A 12,035-nucleotide genomic window follows, 5' to 3' on the forward strand; every position below is an offset into this window, starting at 1 on the left:
GAGGAGTTGGATGAGATTCATCATGTAATCGAGTTAGTTTTGTTAGGGCCTGTTCCCTAGTATACACTACGTTCTAAGATTGATGCTGCTATGGCTTTGCCATGCTTAATGCATGTCACTTTGGGCCCGAGTGCCATGATTTTAGATCTGAACCGTTTATGTTATCACCATTATATCCATGTTCTAGATCCGATCTTGCAAGTTATAGTCACCTACTACGTGTTATGATCCGGCAACCCAGAGTGACAATAGTCGGGACCACTCCCGGTGATGACCGTAGTTTGAGGAATTTATGTATTCACCATGTGTTAATGCTTTGTTCCGGTTCTCTATTAAAAGGAGGCCTTAATATGCCTTAGTTTCCAATAGGACCCCGCTGCCACGGGAGGGTAGGACAAAAGATGTCATGCAAGTTCTTTCCATAAGCACGTATGACTATTTACGGAATACATGCCTACATTATATTGATGAACTGGAGCTAGTGTCGTATCGCCGTAGGTTATAACTGTCTCATGATGAATATCATCCAACAAGTCACCGATCCAATGCCTACAAATTTATCTTATATTGATATTGCTAAGTTACTATTGCTATCGTTACTGTTGCACTTGTTACAAAACTACTGTTATCATTGTTATCGTTACCGTTACTGCTGCTACTATTATCAAAACTATCATGTTACTTTGCTACTGATAATGTTGCTGCAGATAATTAATCTCCAGGTATGGTTGAATTGACAACTCAGCTGCTAATACCTTCAAATATTGTTTGGTTCCCCTTATGTCGAATCTATAAATTTGGGTTGAATAATCTACCCTCGAAAACTGTTGCGATCCCCTATACTTGTGGGTTATCATGATGCTAGCTAGAGGGACATCGGCTAGTTTGTGTGTTAGAGAATACCGCCGAGTGGTTCAGAGGGGTGAGTTATGTGTGTGTGAGAGAAAGATAAAAAGAGGGCGCATGACTGCATGTAGAGAGAAACATATGTAGTGTGTGTGATAGGAAGCAAGAGTGAGGGCGAGAAAGAAGGTTGATGGATAAAAAGATAAATATAAAGATGGAGATGCTAGCTAGAGGGAGATCGGCTAGTGTGTGTGTGTGTTAGAGATAAGAGACGAGTGGAACAGAAGGCTGAGTTATGTGTGTGGGTGTGAGAGAGATAGAGAGACGGTGCATGTGAGTCACATACAAATGAATATTATAGAGAAATGAGATCCCGAGAGACGGAGTTTTGTGTTTGCGAGAGAGAAAAATACTTCACAAGAAGAGTCATAGCTAGAGAGACATGTCAGTGAACACGAGATATCCCTAGGGAGAGAGAGTGTGTGTTAGCGACATACAAGGGAATGGTGGAGAGATATGAGACCCTGGGAGACAGAGTTTGTGTTTGTGTGTGAGAAAGAGATATTTAAGAGGGAGAGTCGTAGCTTCTCATACCTAAGGAGTGCAAGACATCTCTGTGTGAGAGGGGGTGTGCGAGTGGCATATAGGGGAATAGTAGAGAGAAATGAGAGCCCGGGAGACAAAGCTTGTGTTTGTGTGAGAGAAAGAGATTTCACAGGGAGCATCATAGTTAGAGACACATATCAGGAAGCGAGATATAGTTGAGAGAGATAGAGTGAAGAAGGTTGAGGGAGAGAGTACCGCCAGTGTGTTATGAAGATAAAAGACCATTGTCGGCATACAAGTAGCACGAGAGATACCCGAGAGACGGTGAAGGCGTATAGGTCTATATAAGCATGAGTGATAGCTATATGAGACGAATATCTGGATTAAAGGGGGTTCAAATATTTAAATTAGAGATCACGACATCGATAATATCATAACGAAAATTGGTCTATCAAACATGCATATTCATTTGAATTTGGGGACACGTGTAATGTTATATAGTTTATCAATATTAGTGATCCATAGATTCTTTAATTAGAGACAATGCATGGTTTATATGCAATTAATGTCTAAACGGGATTACACTATATGTTGCATGTGTCAAACACATTATACATGTTTGAGAAGTAAAAAATCCCCCATGAAACACACATTAATTGGAGACAGTTAGTGAGGAATGCATACATTGGATTTCAACATAAAGTGGTTTCAAATATTTGAAAATCCAAATTAAGATGAATCCAGCCTTATGAATCTGAGATCATGCCATTTGTAAACCATATTTATGCATAAAGGGCGTTGTGCTTTTGAAAGTATATTTAAAAAAATGATGTATATAGATTTGTATTTGAATACAAAATGGATCATGCCCGGAAAAAATGGATTCAAATTGAGTTGGCACGGTAACCGTGCAATCTTTTTCTGCACAAAAATTGAACGAAGCTAGGAAACTCACAGTAATCGCCCGAAACCAAAATCTGTGAGATGGAAATTACTGCCTATCCCTCACAGGCAAAACCTATTGGCTTGATTTCTATAGGATTCAATAGGGGTAGGCTTGTAATTTCACTCAAATGTGACATAACCGCCTCCGCCTCTCACCTCCTCGGATTCATACATGGTGGGCACCAAAACACAATTTCTCCTCGGCCAAAATCGCCTCTCACCTCCCCGATTCATACACGGTGGGCGCAAAAACAAACTCGCCTCGACCGAAATCTCCGTCAGCAAATATTCGGTGTATGTGAGATTACCGTCCTATCCCCAAGCGACTAATAAACGGGGGCTAAGTTTGTAAATTTCCTCGCATTTGAGACAAGCACGCTCGAAATACATGGTTCCCCCTACCTCTCTCCCTCCATTTCCCCATTCATACTACGTGGGCGCCAAAACACCCTCTCCACCCTAGTCTCCTCCGTCTGCCACCCCATCCACCGCCGTCCTCCTCCACCATGCCGGAGCTGATACCCTGACACCATCATCCATTACAAGAGATCGACCTCTCTCATCCACGGCTTTGGACCAGGATCCTTGCATCGCGTCCTCTAGCTTCATCTTACTTGTTAGTTGAAGCCAAACATTGGTTGCGAAGTTGCCTTTGTCTGGTTCACACCTTCAGATCTGCCATGGCACGCTCACCACTATACTTGCAATGCTTATGAGGTTCCCCTTTTATATTCCATATTAGCTTAAATGACAGTCGACTGAATCTCAAATTGGGGTCAATCCATTTTTGGGAGTTCGCCGGAGGGAAGGAAGGGGCTCGCCGGAGGGTTGCCCCATTATCTATCTTAGGGTTTCGGGTGGGGACACTGGTTGTGGGGGGGCTGCTGTCGGGCTATGGTGGGGCCTTGCCAGAGGCAAAACTCGACGCGGGTGGGGTTGGGTTTAGCTAGAGGGATGGTCGGGGGTGGCGGAAGACCGGAGGTGGTGGGCGGTTCAGGGTAGGGCGGGGGCCGGTGGTTCAGCCCGCGACCGATATGTCTCCAGCGTATCTATAATTTTTTATTGTTCCATGCTATTATATTATCCATCTTGCATGTTTTATATGCATTTATATGCTATTTATATAATTTTTGGGACTAACGTGTAACACCCACGATGCGGCTATATCTCACACGTGTCGAGGCACGACTTAGAGGCATAACCGCATGGTGGTTTTGTCGCAAGAGGGGTAATCTTCACATAATCCCATGCACTGAATAAGAAAGGGATAAAGAGTTGGCTTACAATCGCCACTTCACACAAAGAACAAGTTAAACATACATCATCCAGAGTAGAATCAAGGTCCGACTACGGAACCAAAATAAAGGAAGACAACCCCAAATGCTAGATCCCCGATCATCCCAACCGGGCTCCACTACTGATCATCTGGAAAAGACACATAACAACGACCAAGATCTTCCTCGAGCTCCCACTTGAGCTCCGTTGCATCACCTGCACTGGTATCATCGGCACCTGCAACTGTTTGGAAGTATCTATGAGTCACGAGGACTCAGCAATCTCACACCCGCGAGTTCAAGACTATTTAAGCTTATGGGTAGGATAAAGTAGTGAGGTGGAGCTGCAGCAAGCGCTAAGAAAATATGGTGGCTAACATACACAAATAAGAGTAAGGTGAGAAGCTACGCAATGGTCGAAAAACTATAAGTGATCAAGAAGTGATCCTGAAACTACTTACGTTCAAGCATAACATAAGACCGTGTTCACTTCCCGGACTCCGCCGAAAAGAGACCATCATGGCTACACACGCGGTTGATGCATTTTAGTTAAGTCAAGTGTCAAATTCTCTACAACTGGATATTAACAAATTCCCATCTGCCACATAACCGCGGGAACGGCTCTCCGAAGTTTATACCCTGCAGGTGTGTCCCAACTTAGCCCATCACAAGCTCTCACGATCAACAAAGGATATTCCTTCTCCCGGAACAACCCGATCAGACTCGGAATCCCGGTTACAAGACATTTCGACAATAGTAAAACAAGACCAGGAAGACCACCCGACTGTTTCGACAAATCTTGATAGGAGCTGCACATATCTCGTTCTCAGGGCACACCTGATTGTCCTAACTTCCAGTAGGACAGCCCAGAGTTTCCCCTGGTGTCCACCGGCGGTTGATAGGTTGGACCAACACTCAGAGGAGCACTGGCCCGGGGGTTAAAATAAAGATGACCCTTGAGTCTGTAGAACCCAAGGGGAAAAGGCTTAGGTTGCAAATGGTAAAACCAAGGTTGGGCCTTGCTGGAGGAGTTTTATTCAAAGCGAACTGTCAAGGGGTCCCATAACCTCAACCGCGTAAGGAACGTAAAATCAAGGAACATAACACCGGTATGGCGGAAACTAGGGCGGCAAGAGTGGAACAAAACACCAGGCATAAGACTGAGCTTTCCACCCTTTACCAACTATATAGATGCATTAATTAAAATAATAGATAATGTGATATCCCAACATATCCATGTTCCAACATGGAACAATCTTCAACTTCACCAGCAACTAGCAACGCTATAAGAGGGGCTGAGCAAAAGCGATAACACAGCCAAACAACGGTTTGCTAGGAAGGTGGGTTAGAGGCTTGACATGGCAATATGGGAGGCATGATATAACAAGTGGTAGGTAGCGCGACATAGCGATAGAACGAACAACTAGCAAGCAAAGATATAAGTGATATCAAGGGTATGGTCATCTTGCCTGAGATCCCGCAAGGAAGAAGAACGAGTCCATGAAGAAGACAAACAGACATAGTCGAATGGATCCTCACAAACGTGACGTTACCGGAACTAACAAGAAGAAGCAACACCAGAAAGGAGCAAACAACATGGTAAACCAACAAGCATAAACATGGCAAGATGCACAATCAAGTATGATGCATGTCCAGTTAAAGAGTCATGGCATGGCAAAGTGCAACAACCGAAACTACAAATTAAGTGGAGCTCAATATGTAACAAGTTGCATGTTGACAAACACCACATTCGATTATCTAGTTCACTCCCGTTTAGGAACCCAACAATATTAAATGTTCTTAACATGGCAAGAGGTGAAGCATAAGTAAATTACATAGTTAGGCATTATAAATGAGGCCGAAACAACAAACAACAATTCCGGTAAATCCCCACATGTCATATGGCAATTTAATGCAAATAGAAATTTTAAACATTTTAAATGTTATTATCATGATGTGGGTGACATATGCAATTTTATGCATTTTTAGGAAGATGTTGGCATGAGCATGTTATGAAGCATTTGTCATTGTGGCGGAAACGAAAGGGTGCCATGGCAAAGAATCCGAAAATGATGCCACGCCAACATATCGGTTCCGGTAGCTCATGGAGATACCAGTGCAAAAGGAAGTGTGGCGGGAGCGTGACATGCGATAGAAGGTGGGGTGCTCCCGGTTACCGGGTGTCCCATGTGTCGATGGCATGGCAAACATGGGACGTGCACGAAACAAACGGGCACGGTGCAAACATGGGGTTCATCTCATACATCACTCATGCATTCGTTCACGGGCGTCGTCTTGGGGTTATACCTTTGCAGCGTGCATTTTTTGGGGCGGAACGAGTTCGTCGAGGGAGGTAGAGGAAGTAGTCGTTCTCATGACGGTAGTAGAAGTAGTGGTACTATCGGTCCTCGACAGTAGTGGTACACTTATTTTTGTAGATGTTCTGGTCATCGTGGGGGTACTTGGAGCAACATAGGTCCCCGAGGTCGTCGTGTACACGTTCACATTGTAGTCGTACACGTCGACAGTGGTTGTTCAACCAACGGCCTTCAGCGACGGTAGTGGTTCTCGTATCGTTGTGGAAGTAGTCGTTCACTTGACGGTCTTATCGGAACCTCATCAACAGTTGAAATCCACATTGGCGATCCGAAGGGATACTTGGCGTCGTGGTATTTGGGTCTTTGGACTTGCCGGTCTCGTCCTTGCGACGGTAGTCGAACTTGAAGTTTTTAGTTCATAGGTCTTCGATGACGGAAGTGGTACATCTCGTAGTGGAACTTGGTAGCCTTGAAGGACTGAAATGGTACAAGGCGACCTTACACGCCCGCGAGAGGTAGACGTTCTCCTGATGGGAGTTGAACTTGACGTATCTCTGGATGTAACTGTATGGGTACTGTGGTAAGAGTCTTGGTGGTATTGCAGGCCTTGGCGATTCCGGAGGCACTCAGATTGGACAAGCCATCGGGCTGCTCATTGGAAACGAGCCGAAGCAGTGGAGGTCAAAGCAGCGGCAGCAGCAGCATAGTTGGCTGGAGGAGATGGCTCGGGCAGAAGCTCCATGGCCACGGCGGAGCTCCTACGGCTACTGACTCCATCCCAATTAACAACTTGTTGCAGGGGGCTGAGGATGCATGCGCTCGAACGCGAGCAGTAGGGGCTGGTGCGGATGGACTTGCGGTGGAGCGGACGGGAGGAACCGGTCACGGGGAAACGGATCCGGACAACAGCAAGGTCCGGCAGCGGTTCGGTGGGACTAGCCGGAGATGAGGTCGAAGCGGGAGACGAGGGAATGGGAGGAGCTTGGAGCTCGGCATCCATGGCAGGGCGATGACGAGGCCGGAGGAGGAAGGCCATGGAGGGGCGTAGGGGCACGGCGATGCTGATGGCCTCGCGGCCATGGAGGGCGACGGGCGCGGTCTAGAAGGAGCAGGGGCCGACCGAAGCCGGGAGTTGCCGCGGGGAACAAGGCGCGGGCACCATGGCGGGGAGGCGGCTAGATGGGGAGCTCGCGGTGGATCCTGGCGGCGGCTATGTGGCGAGCTCCAGGCAGCGGCAGACACGAAGGAGAGGGAGGACGCGTCGGCGTGGTGGAGGAGGCACGAGGGAGAGGGGCGGCGCCAGAGGAGGATGAAGGGGAGATATCAGGGGATTGAGTGATGCAGGTGTAGGCGGAGGGCACGGGAACGAGAGGGAGAGGCTAAGGTTACAACGGGGGCACGGCTGGGCCTAGGAGAGGGATGGGCCGGCGCTGGAGTTGGGCCTAGGGAGGCCCAGCTAGGCTGGACTGGCTACTGGGCTCTCTTCTCTCCCTCACTCTAAAGAAAATAAATAAATAAATACATCACATAGATAAGAAAGAAAAGAAAGGGAGGTTAGGGGAAGGAGTTGGACACGCGGATAATTTTTCCGAACTCAAAAAATGTGCACGGTCCATGAAAAATACGAGTGGCCAAGATTGTAGGAATTAAATTAAACTACTTTGAATTTAATTCAAATGGGTTTGAACTAGGACTTGGTAAAAGGAAGGTCCAAAAATGTTGAGATATTTGATGGAGCTCCGGAAAGTGATGAAAAGACATATGGCAAAGTTAGAGATCAAGAATTGTGATAACAAAGGCAATGGGATTTATTTTTCAAGTGTGTTCTAGTTAACTCCAAACAAATGGAATATTTATAATAGCTCCATTATTATTAGGAGGATATGTTATAAAGAGAAATCACCATGTGAATTCCCTCGATTTAAATAGATCAAAAGATCTATGCAATTTATTTAGTTGAGTTTTAAAAGTTAAAAGACATGCTGGCATGATGGCATGATGCAATGCAAAAAATAAATAGAGCAAGCACAAATGAAACATACGGAGGTCACGAAAAAATGGAAGTCTTCTGAAGCGTTGGTCTCAGGGCGTCACAACACTCCTCCACTTACAAGAGATCTCGTCCCGAGATCTAAGGATGGCACCGGAGAGAAGAGGAAGAGGAAGAGGTAAAACAATGTTGCTTCTTGACACAAGAGTGAAACCAAAGAACCTTAGAGGTTGAACAACTTGAAAGAAAGAATACAACGAAGATGAACAAAGTTGAAAACACTCCGTTAGAAAAGAGGAACAAGGAACATTACGAGAACCTAGAGGTTAGGTGACAATATATATTTTGAAACCACTCTCGTTAAAACAAGATAGAGAAGGAATAAGAATGATATAATTTGGGCAGCACTCCGACTATAAATGGAAGGAATTGAACATGATCTTGACAAGATGAGAGGATACTTGAAAAGAGGACACGACACTCCGGTTGAGTGGATAAGCACGAAAAGAACATGGTCCTCACAATCCGAGATGATGAGTGAAGAGAGCAACATCGTAAAGCTTCCGGAAGACATAATAGAAGGTCGATTTTCAGAACAATAGAACAGAGGAGAAAATGACAACTTCTGCCACAATTGAGCTTGGAAGGCACCCTTCCAAGAAGGTTATAACAGAGTTGTTGGAAAACCAGCAACAAAAGGGTATGATCCTCATGGGCTTATGAAGACATCTCAAAAACTTGAGGTGAAATTCTGCCACTAACGAAAAAAATAGATTGGATTGATATGAACAAGGAGACGAGAAACTTATTTCACCGGGAGGATAAATGAAGAACTTGGGTCATTTATAAGCACCATAAATATCAACAATCCTTAGGGAAGGCTTAAGGTGAAATATGACACAAGATAACTCCAATGAAGAGGTTGATTGGTTGAAATCTCTTGAGCGAAGAGAAAATGATGGATTTAGATATGTCACTCTTGAAAACTTGTGAATCATGAAACACGAAGGGAAATTATCAACAATGACATAACACCACCTCAAAAGATGAGATATGAAAGAATTACACTTCGGAATGCAAGATGAAGAATGCTTGAACTCCTCAAAACAAGACATGTGTTGAGCACCCTGTTTAATTTAGAGTGTAGCTTGGTGGATCTTAACTCCGAGAGAAATCTTGAAGAACAATTGAAGAATGAAAGGAATCCTTGACGAACCACCATGTTGAGCCTTCGTGAGAACTCCGGTAAAAAAGAATAGTCAACGAAAGAAAGTTGAAAAAAACAAGATGAAGCCTTGCAATGATTTAGATGGAGCTTCACGACGATATAACCATGAAGTGTCGCAACTCCGGGAAGAAAGATGAATCACTTGAAACCAAGAATTTTTGATGAACCTCTGGAATAAGGAATTGAATTTACTCGATGAAACAAGAATAAGAATTACATCATGCTTATCCTTCACCAATTAAATTGATGACCCACAATGGATTTGGCATACTACTTATGCCCGTTGAAAAGGATTGATGAGAGATACAGCGCAAACTTGGATAAGGTCTTGATGGAACCACCAGTGGGATTTGGAAACAATGAATGAATTGATATGAGAACATAGGAAGAGGAATCTTGAACGAACCACCATAAGAATTGAAAATGAACGTAGCAAAGGCACAATTCACCGGGAATAATTAGAAAATGAACGAAGATACTTGGGGACATTTAGATACAAGAGAATGAAGAGATCACGAGTTGACTAGGGAATACTTGAGCGATGCACCGGTATGATTTGGAGAACGAGAGCTGAAAGCTGGAATGAATAATTCTGAGATGATGGGCTCTGGAGAATCAAACTAAAAAGACTCTTGGATGGGTGAAAAGGATTCTCACAATCGAAAACAATTATGAGAGGGTGGCAACAAGCTTGAACTATGCATCTCTGAGAGAACGGATAAAATTTGGAGGAAAAACTATTCTTCAGTCTTCAAATGTTGAGAATGACGATGAGAAACACCACCATGAATTGTTGAGATACTCCGGGATGAAAATTAGAAAGGTTGAACCAACGATGAAAAGAATTTGAAAGATCTTGGAGAAAGACATTTGACTGATGATAACTCATTCTTACGTCAAACTTTGACAAAATTTTGGGAATAGCTCCGGGAAAATTAGAAGAGTCAGGTAATATCCTGGGAAAAGACATGTGGGTTAGGGCCCACTCAAAAGATACACCGTTGAACAATTTAAAAGAGAGATTGTGCCGGTTGAATTAAATGACTCGAATGAGATAACAACCTCAAAATAGGTTGAACGGATCTTGAATGAAAAAATGAGCCTTCTGAGATAACTTTTACACTCTAGACAAGAGATAGAGAGAGATGAATAAACAAGAGAGGCTTGGAAGAAATTTCAACATGGGAGAACATGTGAAACAAAACAAAGAGATATGATCAACACCCAAGCTTGAATTGAATCCATCGAAGAAGAAAAAGAATGAAGAATGATGGACTGGAAGCTTCCTTAGTATCTTCCTAAGAATCACCGGATAAGAACATTGATTGAAAAGAATGAAGAGAATTCACATGCATAAGATGGAAACTTGATTAAGAAATCTGAGTCCTTGAAGAAAAAGGGTGGGAGGGCGGTGAAAACAAAGACAACTTGGGGCAGATGAGCCGACCAACATTGGGAAAAACTGAGGGCTGATCTTGCGAATGTTGAAATGATCGGACCCACTTGAAGAGAAGCACGCCGGTTGGGAAGAAATTGAGATGGCAAACTTGATGATCGAAAGGATTTGCATTGACATCGAAATATGAGAACACCTCTTCGGAAAGGTATGGAATCAACACTTGACTTCGAAGCAAATTGAATACCACAATCAAAACAAAAACAAAGTATTGGCTTGCAGAATAAGCCGGAACAAATATAGATGATAGAGATTTACCCAATCCCATACCATGCATTTGTCGGAACGACATTCTAGGAGCTACTTGAATTCCCACCTATTAACTCCCGAAACTTTCTGGTTATGCAATCTGGTGTTGGGGATATAGGGGAAGCATAATATCTCACTCAAACTAACAATCCCTATATCCAGCTGTATCCATCCATCAACACATAACCAAGAAAACTTCGGAAATAGTGTACCTCAACCTTCGAAAAGCATCCGTTATACGAGTTATGGCAATACTCCCAAACTCCCGCCCCAGTACTGGGTGGCGTCGAGTTTATCTCACCAACAACTGCATAAAAGAGATTTTCGATGTCGGCGAAACTCAGGTATTCCAGAACCGCGACGATAAAATTGTGACGGCAACACCTCGGAGCTCAACTCCCCAGGACACTGCCACAACCCCTAAATGTCAAGAGGCACCAAGAACAATGTTCTCGTCACAAGACTATCGGAACGATTCCAAGATACCGACGTGATCCTAAAAAAATCATGAAATTTGAGGAGAGGAAAGTCAAAACATCTACGTCAGGAGGCCTCACCAGAGCGACGAAGGGACTGAGGAGTAAAAGAATCCTACTCTCCGATATATATAATCCTAAGGCTCAAAACTTTTCTTGTTCTAGACTCAACAACGTCAGCGATTCGATCAAGCAGGGTGCTCCTAAGTCGGGGATGACTCTGATTACCAACTTCTAACACCCATGATGCGTCTATATCTCCCACATGTCGAGGCACGACTTAGAGGCATAACCGCATGGTGGTTTTGTCGCAAGAGGGGTAATCTTCACACAATCCCATGTACTGAATAAGAAAGAGATAAAGAGTTGGCTTACAATCGCCACTTCACACAAATAATAAGTTAAACATACATCATCCAGAGTACAATCAAGGTCCGACTACGGAACCAAAATAAAGGAAGACAACCCCAAATGCTAGATCCCTGATCGTCCCAACTGGGCTCCACTACTGATCATCCGAAAAAGACACATAACAACGACCAAGATCTTCATCGAGCTCCCACTTGAGCTCGGTTGCGTCACCTGCACTGGTATCATCGGCACCTGCAACAATTTGGAAGTATCTGTGAGTCACGAGGACTCAGCAATCTCACACCCGCGAGATCAAGACTATTTAAGCTAATGGGTAGGATAAGGTAGTGAGGTGG

The sequence above is a fragment of the Triticum urartu genome, chromosome 4A, assembly GCF_056163025.1.
Source record: "Triticum urartu cultivar PI428250 chromosome 4A, HENAU_Tu73, whole genome shotgun sequence".
NCBI classification, from domain to species: domain Eukaryota; kingdom Viridiplantae; phylum Streptophyta; class Magnoliopsida; order Poales; family Poaceae; genus Triticum; species Triticum urartu.